This window comes from Chenopodium album, chromosome 4, assembly GCF_948465745.1.
Source record: "Chenopodium album chromosome 4, dcCheAlbu1.1, whole genome shotgun sequence".
NCBI lineage: Eukaryota > Viridiplantae > Streptophyta > Magnoliopsida > Caryophyllales > Amaranthaceae > Chenopodium > Chenopodium album.
The window spans coordinates 35703109-35715678 of record NC_137837.1 but is presented as its reverse complement, the minus strand read 5'-3'; positions in this window follow the sequence as shown (position 1 = coordinate 35715678).

Below are 12570 nucleotides of genomic sequence, written 5' to 3'. Positions count from 1 at the left end.
AACATCAATAAAAACCATTAAAGCACTTACTTGGATGCCTTGTACCTCTTTCTAATAACAAAATACACACGTTAGTAACTTCAAGGAAAATAATAAACAACAATTAAATTAAATAATTGAAATAAAGATTTGGGACCAAACCCTCATAAATTAAACCTTTCACGTCTAGGGCGAAGGCAACCTCGAATATGGCTAGGTGTTTCTAAATCAAATGAATGCGGAATTTTTATATTTGAGAGAAGGCTAGTTTAGAAAAGAGAGAGAGGGTAATCAAGAGAATCTTGATGAGAGTTGGTGAATGAGAGAATTGGTTCCTCAAAACGGAGTTTTTAACACGTTATTTATAGAGAAAATCAGCCAAAAAGGTAAAACATCAAAACAGAGTTCTGACGCGAAAAGCCAGATTAGCGACAAACGCTGACCTTAGCGCCAGACGCTAAGGCTAGCACCAGGCGCCAAGCATAGCGTCAGGCGCTACAGCTGGCGTTTGGCGCTGCGTGGGAAATTCACGCGTTTTCTTAAAATCAGATAGAAATTGCCGTACAGGAAGATAAAATCATATTTTCCTCAAAAACGTTCTTTTATTCTGATTAAAACTCTAAAAAGTCAACAAAAGTCAATTTATCAATGCTAATTGAATTAGGAATGAAAAGAACCTTCTTGAAGAATCTAGAAGACTAAGACCATTCCTAATTGCATTAGGAATGATAAATCCATATTAGGCCCTCCCCTAGATCATTGGGCCGCATATAAGGCTCAAACCGGGCCCAGTTCGGTAATTTGGCCATAACTTCCTCAATATTCATCGGAATTGGGCTTATAATATATCGTTGGAAAGCTCTTTTCAAACCCCATCCAACTACACTACTATTGGACCCATATCATGGGCCAACCAAACTAGATTGGCAGTTTTCTTAAAATAGGTTTTCAAAAACAGAGAGAAGAGAAAAAAAATTAAAATTATCCGCAACACTAAACTTTACACACTTTCACTTCATTCGATTATGATTCGACGCGAAAGGTATTCATCACTGGGTTTTGTTTTGGGGAGACACAAATGGGTGTCTACACAACCCAAGTGCACCTCTGCCATGTCCTGAATGGGAGATAAGATTCATTTGTCAAACTTTAAATTATTATTTAATATGGCCTTCTCACTTGGTTTTTCCTATAAAGATGGTAAAATTCAATTTTAAATTATAATTATCTGTCACATTATATAAATACGATCATCCTGTTTTTTTTTTTTTTTTTTGGCTGATTTTTTTTCCTGTGATTATATGACAAGGCTGATAAGCAAGTCCCTAAAGAAATCGCTGCACCATCTCCACACTCGCCATCATCACAATCATCATGCACTCAAAAGTACACAATAACTCATGTTGATAAGTTAAAGTTGACTTCTAATTTGGTTAGAGTATTTAAGGATGTGGCTATTGCAATGAAAACGAGCGGTAAAACCAAATCTTTTACAGTTTTGGCTAGAGTGTTTCAAAATGAGCAATGTGTTACCCTTAATTATGAAGACATGCTTGACTGGTGCTTTCAAAGAGAGATAAAATCGTCACACATGTCAATTTTAATGATGTAAGTGTTGTATCCTTTGCCATTACTAGGTTAAATTTATAACGCTTTTTTATTAATGAACTAATAAATTTAAATAAATATTTGATATGCAAGGTATATGAGTGATATTGTTCATACAGAAGGTATCTCAGGGTTATATGGATTTTGTGATTGCAACTATCTATCCCCGTATGCTCCAACTGTGGAAAAAGACGATGATCGATGTGACTATCTAGCCTGGCTATTTTCATGTAATGATGCCAAAAACAAAAATCAGCTCTTCTTTGCCCTGTATTATGAGGAGTAAGTGCATATGATTCTATCAAATATTTTTTATTTTTTATTAGTTTTATTTCTAATTCCTTTTAAACATTCATTATTGTATTTGAATTTATTGTTTTAATCAATATAGTGGACATTGGATGTTGGCTGTTATTTGTCCATGGGTTGTTTGGTGCATTAGCTAGATCCCGAGGAGTAAAAGATGAACCTCCCAAATTTGCTCAAACAATAATCAACAAGTATGTGCTAGATTACTTATTTTGTTACATGTTAACTTTTTTTTATGAAAGTATTTCAATACTATTACTCTGATATTTTGATAATTACTTAGGGAAATGATCAATTTTAGCGCGGAACATCGAAAGGATATCACAAAAATAAAGAAGAAACCTTACATTAAATGGATAAGCATAGAGGTATTTGTATCTTTAATATAATTTTGAAATGCTTAGTACATAATATATGTTGATACATTATATATAACTAGGTGTTTGATTTAACCCTCCCTTTTTTTTTGGTATGTATTAGTGTCCTCGTCAAGCTAATGGCTCTAGTGATAGTGGATATTACGTTTGTCGCTACATGATTGAGACAATTGAATCTAGGCAAATGATCATCCCTTACAAGGTAGGACATTTAGTTTTAATGAATTTTGAGTAGCTGATGCACACATCTGACTATACTCTCTAAAATTTGTAGTTTTTGCACAATTATGCTCTCTAAAATTACTGCTGGGCCCTACAATGGCGGGTCTAGGGTTGTTTTGAGATTTTATTTGTTGGGTTTTGATGGGAAATTTGTGAATGTACCTCGGTTTGTTTGTAGTCAAAATGGGGTTAGTTTTGATAGGAAATTGGGTGTGATTGTGGATGTAAGTCATGGGATGAAGGTTATGATTTCTGAAACGATTAATTATTTGGCTTTGTACTCAGCTTCAGGGGGGAAATTATGGGTTTTTGGGGTGAAATTGATTGGGGATGGGAGGAGTTTGAGGTTAGTGAAGTGTGCTGCGATTGATTGTAGTTTGAGATAAGCACACAAGCAGTTAATGCACTGTACATTAAACAAAAATATGCAGCTTTACTCTTATTTTTCTTAGGCCTAAAAGAGTGTCCAAATAACATAGCTGTATCATAGAATTAGAAACATGTTAATTTCTCATAACCCTTTTTTGTTTGTTCTCCTTTAGACTTGGCTTTACTGAATCGTATTTGATTGCATAACCCAAACATAAATTGTGTCCGAAAGTTCATGACCTGAGTTGGAGTTGTTCACTCAACCTTAGACTAATGTGGCTAATTGTTTTGATGACTTTGAAGACAAACTTGGAGTTTCTCATAAGTACATGAGTTTACATGAATAGATATGTCTAAATAGACTAAATTTTGAACTGAATGACTCAATACATATCAAATTAGAGCTGAATCGAATCTGATTCCAATGGCCTGTGCTGTATCTATTGTACAACCAATATACGCCACTAGCTCCCCCCAACAAGTGTTTATCATGTTTAATAGTTACCATATTTGTACCTCTCCGATAAATGAAGTATGTCGTACATTTCCTTTATTTATTCTTTTGAGAAAGAAAAACTTCTTGTTGGCATATTGGGATAAGAGTTATTAAACAGAATATGCCATTGTCATGCAAATAAGTGACAATTACTGTGTCTTCCCATAAACATATTAATTTATGGTCTAATATATTGCTTACAATTTCTACATAATTTGATGTCACTTCCAATTAGGCTATTTAGCATTCAAAGTTCAAACTGATTATTATTCTCTGACATATCTTGACACATCAGATGAACTCTAGACATTTTCTTACAGGATAATAAGACCATCTGGTTCATGCTTTGATGCTTTGTGCTTTTGTTATTCATAAGAGTTTCTCTACAATTCCAATAATCTTTTAACATTCACAAATCTAAATTAACCATATGTTTCTGTTAGGCACTTAGGCAGTATGAGTGACATTCATTGGATTGTCAGATAGACCATTTGCAACCTTTCCTTAGATTCTAAAGTAAAGGTCCTTATACACTTAGGCACTGGATCTCTACTTTATTGGAGGTTGACAGTAGTGAGAGGGAAGGGTGAGAATTCAAATGCCGAGGAGCGAGAGGTTAGTGTGAAAGCCGAGGGGCGGAATTCCACTATGTCGAACGGGGATTTTACAGACCACTCAGCTCTTGCAAGTACTGACCCTTTAGCAGCAACAGCAGGTTCAGACTTTCTAAGCTAGTAGAGTTTGGTTATATTAAATACAAGAACTTGTGTCTTAATTCTAAGCTAGTTAACACGAACAGTATTGCTCAACGGAATTCAATTATAACTCCTGCACCTGTTAAGTTGTTACATTAATCTATAAAATCAAGGCATAAAGTGTGTGGTAGGTAGTTATTTAGCTAAATAATACATGTACATTACTGTTGCATTTTTGCATCTGTTACTTTAGGCTTCAGTCATCTGTAATAGACTTAAATCAGTAACACAACAAAACCAATATAACAGCAATGCAAGTTGTAATAGGCTTGTTGTCGGACTTGTAATTTCTTATTTTGAACTTTTGTTGTTGAATTTTCTGTATCACCGCGACAAACTATTAATCTATTCAGCATCCATTCTGATTGATTTGCAAAATTGGCAGTAGCCACCAATTTTTAGTAATTCCATGTGTTTAGGGTATTTTTACCCTAGACACGTGGACCAATGAGAGGTTGCCACGTGTCGAGCTCAGGATGGCCCATGTGGCCCAACATCCTCTTGACACTTGGCGCCCTCAGATATGTTTCCGAAATGGCGGCCTTCAAGGGCCCAAATTCCTAGGAGCGACGTAAAACGGCGCAGCCCACTAAAATCTAGGTCAAGTGACCTAGGAAGGGGCACATTTTCCAACGACCCTATAAATAGGGAGATATTTCCCCATGTTGGGGACACATTCAATCATTTATTACACACTTATTCTCTTACATCAGAGAAAGACTTGAGCTTGGAATCCGAGCAGATACCCACCTAAATTTCCGTTCTCTCTATTCCGTTTCAAGTTACTAACTTGACCGTCGGAGGCGGAGCTCCGACCACCCGGAGTCTCCGTTATTTTGCAGGTACAGCTCAACCGGATCAGACTTCGTGACGTAACTCTCCCAAGGGACAAAAACACCCCAAAACATTTGGCGTCGTCTGTGGGGAGAGTACCTCGAAGATGGTTCAAGAGTCTGTACCACCCCCTAACTGTCTGGACGATGACCCAGAAGTTTTTACAGACCAGGAGGATGAAGATCCTCAGATCGAAACCTTTACAGCCGAAGACGACTCTCTCAGAATCAAGCGCATCCGGCCCAGAGAGACTCGGGAGCGGGGTGCCTCCCAGGCGGGTCCGAGCAGGCCCACTGGGCAGCCGGAAGGGGAAACCCAAACGGCCGCTGGATCAGCCCCTGTCACCCGAAACGAACTCATGAGATTCATGACAAGTTTCAAGGGTGAAATTAAAGAGCTGATCACCTAAAGCCGGGCTGGCCCAAGTAAAGGTCAGTCAGCAAAGAAGACTCCTCCAGAGAAGGGGAAGTCAGTCAGAGACCGGCAGCCCACTCCTTATCCAAAGGAGAAGGCAGCCGGGACCATTGATTGGTAAAAAATTCTCCTTCATGGGAAGAACACCAATAACACTCGCCGAACTCAGCAGCCGGTGAGAAGTAAAAAATCAACTCTTGATGCCCGGGAGATCATTAACCGGAAGAGAAACCAATCGCTGTCTGAGTCGGCTTCAACGTCGAACTTTCCAGACAACTTCAACAATATTTCTGCAGGGAGTGCACCCTCCTTGCATGAGAGCCAGACAGGCGGTAATACCGTCCATTCTGGCCCTCACATGATTGGAGCTGTACCGTATGTGCCTACTCAGGCTTACGGACAGTATCCTCCTCACTTCATGCAGCCGGCCTTCTTTGGAGGTCAGGCGGCATATCCAAATGTCCAGCCATTGGACTGGCAGCTTCGTCTGCTGCGCCTGGGTGAACAGCCCTCTGCGTTCACCCGGGAGATAACCGAGGCGGCCCAGCCGACCAAGGTTAAGAATGTGTTGGTTAGTACCTATGATGGTACCACCAACCCGGAAGACCACCTTATGGCTTACACCAACCTCATGTATCTGCAGAGGTTGGATGATTCCACTTGGTGTCGGTGCTTCCCGGCTACATTAAAGGGCATTGCCCAACAATGGTTTGGCAACTTGCCGGCCGGGTCCATCGATAGCTTCAGGAAGCTTGCCTTCCTGTTTGCTTCCAACTTCTCAATGAACATCCCTGCTAAGAAAACAAGCCTTGATTTGAGCACTGCTAAGCAGGGAGAGAGAGAAGGGTTGCGCTCATATGTCAGGCGGTTCAATCAGATAAGAATTCAGATTCAAGGACTGTCTGACGAGGTAGCTTTTACAGACTTTTTCAAGGGTCTGAGAGACGGGTCGACCTTTAAGTTCGACCTAGTCAGAAAAGGGGCTTTCACCTTATAGGCGGTCCTGAGGGAGGCGGAAAGCTACATTCAAGCTACCGACCTCTGCTCGCCTGGTAGTCAGTCGGACTCTAAAAAGTCCGACAAGCAGAAAGACAACCGGCCTGCTCAGCCTGCTAAAAAGAAAGAAGAGAGCAAAAAGAGAAAAGAAATCTGGGTGGTTAGTGATTCTGACCAGCCGTCTCAGAAGAAGAAGAAAGAGTTTAAACCGTACGTCCCCAAGTACGAGTTTAACAAGGACTGCAATTCCATCCTCATGGAGATTAAGGACCGGCTGTCCCTAGAGAAGCCGAATCCAATTAAAAGTTCCATTCAATCAAGGAACAAAAATAAATTTTGTCAATACCATGAGGAAGTTGGCCATGACACCAACGACTGCTTCAGCCTTCAACGGACGTTGGACCGTCTGGCTGACAAGGGGATGTTGAAATCCTATATTCTAAGTCCCAACCCAGGGCTAAGAAGAAGAACAAGGGTCAGTCCTCCAATACTACCCCCCAGCCTGTTAGTAGTTCGGATACCGATAAGGAGCCGGTCTACACTATAGCAGGCAGGTTCTCATGTGGTGGCCCTACCATCCGGGGCACCAAGAGTCATCTTCGAAAGATGGACAAAGATGATGATGAGCAGGCATCTGCCGGCTCCTCCTTCCCGGACGTCTAGATCACTGAGAAGGATAGGGGCAGCGTCCGCCGCCCGCATGATGACCCGGTGGTTGGATGGATCCTTATAGACACCGGCAGCTCATCAGACATCATCAGCCTCCGGTGCTTGCAAAAGCTGAAATACTATATCAGCAGCATGCATCCGGTTACCCACCCCTTGGTTAGTTTTGGGGGTGGGATGGTCTACCCAGCCGGAAGAATTGACTTACCCATCCGGCTGGGAGAGAAGGGCCAAGGACGACATATTGTCGTCAGATTCTTGGTCGTTGAGGAGTTGACCGCCTACAACATTATCCTTGGCAGGCCAACCCTCAACGTAGCCAAGGCAGTAATCATCCCATCTCTCATGCTCATCAAGTATGAGAGGGATGACGGCACTGTTGGTTCCCTGAATAGGGATCAGAAGACGGCCCGAGAATGCTATCTCTTAGCCGTTAGAGACACTGTAACCCCAGGCGTCCAGGAACCAATAGACCTTGACAATGTCAAGGATGCTGAGCCAGCGCTTGCCCCACCAGCAGCCGGAAAGAAAAGAAAGGCACCTACGCTGGTGAAGGTAACGAAGGAGAAAAAATACCAATCACTGACCGGTGAACGGTCAGAGGAGCTCCGCCCCAACCGGCTGGTGAGCATGTTCACATACCTCTGGACGACAGCCGTCCGGAGCGTACTGTGAAGGTTGGGACGGTTGCCTTTGCTAAGTTAGGTGCAAACTTAGGTTGTAATTTCCCCGAAGTAAAAAAGCTGTTGGATGCTGGGTTCATTCGGCCATGTAATTTCCCCGACTGGGTTGTGAATGTTGTGCTTGTAAAGAAGCCGAATGGTACCTGGCGGATGTGTGTTGATTACACGGATCTCAACAAGGCATGTCCAAAGGACAGTTATCCGCTTCCTAAGATCGACAGTCTGGTCGATTCAACAGCCGGGCATGCCTTGATGAGTTTTATGGATGCCTACTCCGGTTTCCATCAGATACCCCTGTGGAAGAAAGATCAAGAAAAGACGGCCTTCGTCACTTATCAGGGGCTATTCTGTTACACGGTGATGCCGTTTGGCTTGAAAAATGCATCGGCTACGTTCCAACGGATGATTAATACTGTCTTTATTAATCAAATTGGGAGGAATGTAGAGGCATACATTGACGACACGATAGTCAAATCCAAACAGCAGGCGGATCACCTTGCTGATCTTCGAGAAACCTTCACCACACTCAGGCGGCATAAGGTCATGTTGAATCCTAAGAAATGCGTCTTTGGTGTTGAGTCTGGGAAGTTTCTCGGATTCTTGATTGATCAAAGGGGGATAGAGGCTAACCCTGAGAAGATACAGGCGGTGATTGACATGAAGTCACCCCGCACTGTCAAGGAAGCACAGAGATTAACCGGTTGCCTGGCTGCTCTGGGGAGATTCCTCAGCCGGTCAGGTGACAAATGCCTTTACTTCTTCCAAGCAATCAGGAAGAAAACCAGATTTGAATGGGGAGATGAGGCTGAGGCGGCCTTTCAACGGCTTAAAGAACACCTCCACTCTTTGCCAAGACTTGTTAGTCCACTGCCTAGGGAGGTGTTATACATGTACTTAGCCGTCTCAGATCATGCCCTCAGTGCCGTTCTCCTTGCTGAGAGAGACGGTGTTCAGCTTTCGGTCTATTTCATAAGCCATGTCTTAAAAAAAGCTGAGCTCCGGTACCCCATGGTAGAAAAATTTGGCCTTGCTCTTTATATGGCTTTCAAGAAATTGAAACCATACTTCCTGGCTCATCCGGTGGTAATCTACACCGATCAGCCCCTTAAGCGGCCAATGTCTACTTTGGAATCATCCGGAAGAATGTTGAAATGGACTATTGAAATTTAAAGTCTTGAAATCACTTTTGAACCTAGAAAAGCAGTGAAAGGTCAGGCGTTTGCCGACTTCATTGTTGAAATGACCCGACCGGTGCAACCGGATAATCTTGACCAGGTTTGGAAAGTGTATGTAGACGAAAGCTCAACAAAGAACGGCTGCGGTGCAGGAATTATATATGAGTCCCCTGAGGGGGACAAATTTGAATATGCACTGCGGTTTAAGTTTCAAGCCTCAAATAATGAGGCGGAATATGAAGCCTTGCTAGCCGGAATCCGCATGTGTAAGGCAACAGGGCCAACGAAAATTGACGCCTATTATGATTCACAGTTGGTCGTTAGCCAGTATGAGGGAGCATATGAGGCAACTCATCCGGCTATGATCAAATACCTTCTGGCAGTCAAAGAAGAGACTGGGGCACTTGAGGAATTTCGTCTGAATCAAGTGCCCAGGTCAGATAACAACCAGGCGGATGCATTGTCCAAATTGGCTTCATCCGCCTGTTGTGGTACTCCTCGGTCGGTCTTTTGGGAAGTTCTTGAAAAGAGAAGCATATATGAAGAGCCCATTGGAACCTTAGACCGAAGCTCTACCTGGATGGATGGCATCCGGGCGTATTTAGCGGACGGTACGCTTCCTGATTTACCACAGGAAGCAGCCGTCCTGAAAAGGCGAGCGGCAAACTTCGAGTTGAAAAATGGAGAACTCTTCACGGAAGGTTTCCTCAAACCTTTATTGAAGTGTGTTACCCCAGAAAAGGGAAAAGAAATTCTCGAAGAATTGCATGCCGGATACTGCGCCTCTCATATAGGCGGCAGGTCTTTAGCCGTCAAAGCCAGGCGGCAATACTTCTGGCCTACTCTTGAAGCATACGCCAAGGAGTTGGTCAAAAGATGTGACAAGTGCCAAAAGTTTGGCCCATTGATTCGCCGCCCGGCTACTGATCTGACGGCAATCCACAACCCAATCCCATTTGCTAAATGGGGCATGGATATCTTGGGTCCTTATACGCCTGCTCTAGGCGGAAAGCGCTACATTTTGGTGGCTGTGGATTATTTCACCAAATGGGTAGAAGCTGAGCCGGTTAAAAACATCAAGACTAAGGATGTCATCTCCTTCATCTGGAAGAACATCATCACCCGGTTTGGGGTACCTATGTCTATGGTGTTTGACAATGGTCCTCAGTTTGAGACCCCTCAGCTCAAGACTTGGTTGGGAGATCAGGGTATCTCACATTGTTTTGCATCAGTCAGCCGACCCCAAGCAAACGGCCAAGTTGAGGCCTTCAACAAACTCATCTCAGACGGCATAAAAAAGAAAATTGAACGGGCCGGTGGTTTATAGGCAAAAGAATTAATTCATGTCCTATGGGCCATCCGGACCACTGCTAAAGGGGCAACCGGAGAAACCCCATTTCTTATGGTATACGGTGTTGAAGCCGTCTTACCTATTGAGCATTATGAGCCGACTCTCAGAGTTATGCTCTATGATGAAGAGGCAAATTGGGAGGCCATGCGGCTGGCATTGGACTCCCTCCCGAAACGTAGGGGCAATGCTGCCCTGCGCCATGAGATATACCGTCTGAGGATGACCAGAGCCTATAACAAGAGAGTGCACAAGCGTCCTTTAAAAGGGGATGACTTTGTGTTGCGGAAAATGGAGGCAACCGGTAGGGCCAATGAGGCTGGGAAGCTAAGCCCTAATTGGGAAGTCCCCTACCGGATTTATGAAGAAGTCAGGAACGGCACCTACCGTCTGGAAACTCCGGACGGACGCCGCCTGCCTAGAACTTGGAATGTAGACAATCTAAAAAAGTACTACTTCTGAGAATGTGTAATTTTTGTAAACAGTAAGTCAATTAATGAAAATTCAGGCTTTGTTTGCAGAATTATTTTGCCATTTTTATTCCGCCGGGGCAATACCTAGACGGACCCTGTGTTTAACTTACTAAGTTTGATACTTAGTTTGGTTGAATATTATAACTGCCTAACCGCCTGAGTAGAGCCCAGACGGATTCTTTATTTATTTAACTATGTTTGATAATGTAACTTAATAATTGTTGGACCGCCTGAGTAACAATCAGACGGACTATTTGTTCAACAAACTAAGTTTGATACTTAGTGTAAATTCAATGTTGTAATTATGCTCGGCCAAATGATCCGATTAAAAAACTAAGCACAAAAATGCTTAGTAGCTATACAACCAGTCTCAAACGAGACCAAAGGCCAATATGGCCGGATGGTTGCTTATTTTATGAAATCGCCTGCCCCAACATGGACAATGGCGTCCGGCGACACCCCTCTGGGTGCAATCCTCGCAGAGAACAGACTATTTGTCGGTTCTACGTATCCATGCAGACTGCAAAAATTGAACGACCAAATTGGTCAACTCATAGTTGTCTGGCCAGAATAACCTATGAAGAACAATTAAGTAACCAAGTACCGGATGCGCTAAGGCATCAGTAGGTCATTGGTAGAAATTCTTACTTGGGTTATTTATTCCAAAGTTGCACTCACTTCCCCTATTGAGGCAAAAGATTGTGTAATGGCTACGCGTTAACCCCAGACGGAATATAACCGCCTGGGTAAGAAGCTCGAAGCACCCGCTTTTATGGCCGGCTGTGCACTTGGTTTGGGGCAATCACCATTGTGATTGATTGGCCTAAAAACACTCCATACTTCTCCAAGTATCAAGTGTTTTCAAGCCAATCAATCAACTTGACATTAAACCAACCACACAGCCGCCCAGGGGCAAGAGCACCCAGATTGCGAATTGCCGCATGCTTTTTTAAGTTAGGCAAAATACTAAAGAATTGCAAAAAGATGAAAAATTCAAATTGAAAAACCTCAAAACACAGACATATATAAAAACCGGCTGAGTCGGAATACTTCATTTATATTTGAAATGGCACAAAGGCCAGAATAAGTGTTAACCGGACACATCCGGTGAAGAAAGAAAGAGAAAATGTTAATCCAACCCCATGGTTGGTAAAAAGATACAACAAAGCACGGCATGCAAGCCGGTAAATAACATTGTTGGCATACTGCCGCAGAAAGTGGGGAGGCCCGCCTAAGGCTGAGGTGGAGTCTTCTCCGGCTGAGTCTGGCTGGCCTGGCCCTTGTAATGATCATCCGCCTGCTCCTCATCATCAGAGACTTCATATCCCTGCTGAGCAGCCCAGTCTTTGAAGCGAGGCGGTGGAGCATCACCCAGTTGCTGGGCATCATACACCGCAGTGGCGTAATCATACCTCAGCTTATAGACCTCAAAGTCTATTTCTGGGTAAAGAAGGCCCCAGGTGATCTTCAGCCGGGCCAAGTTGTCTCGTTCGTTCTCCTCAGTCAGCCGGGTCTGCTCCTGGGCCAGCTCATCCGACTGCTTGTTGCGTAGATTCATGAGCTCGAGCTTCAGGCGGTCATTGTCAATCCGGAGTTGGGCATTCTCCTTGTCAGCATCCTCCAATGCCTTGAGATCTGATTTGGCATCTTTTAGCTTCTTGTCAAGGTCATCAGCCCGGCTGTTAGCTTCATCGTTTGCAGCCGTCAAACTCCGGATCAGCTCCTCCTGTTTCAACTCTACTGCTTTAATCTTTAAATTACACATATAATCAGAATGTTCAGCAAAGTTGAGGTTTTCTAGGGCCCTCCGTTTGGCGTCATTTACCTCTTCTTGCTTCCGCCTGAAGGGGCCCCGGAGACTGTCCA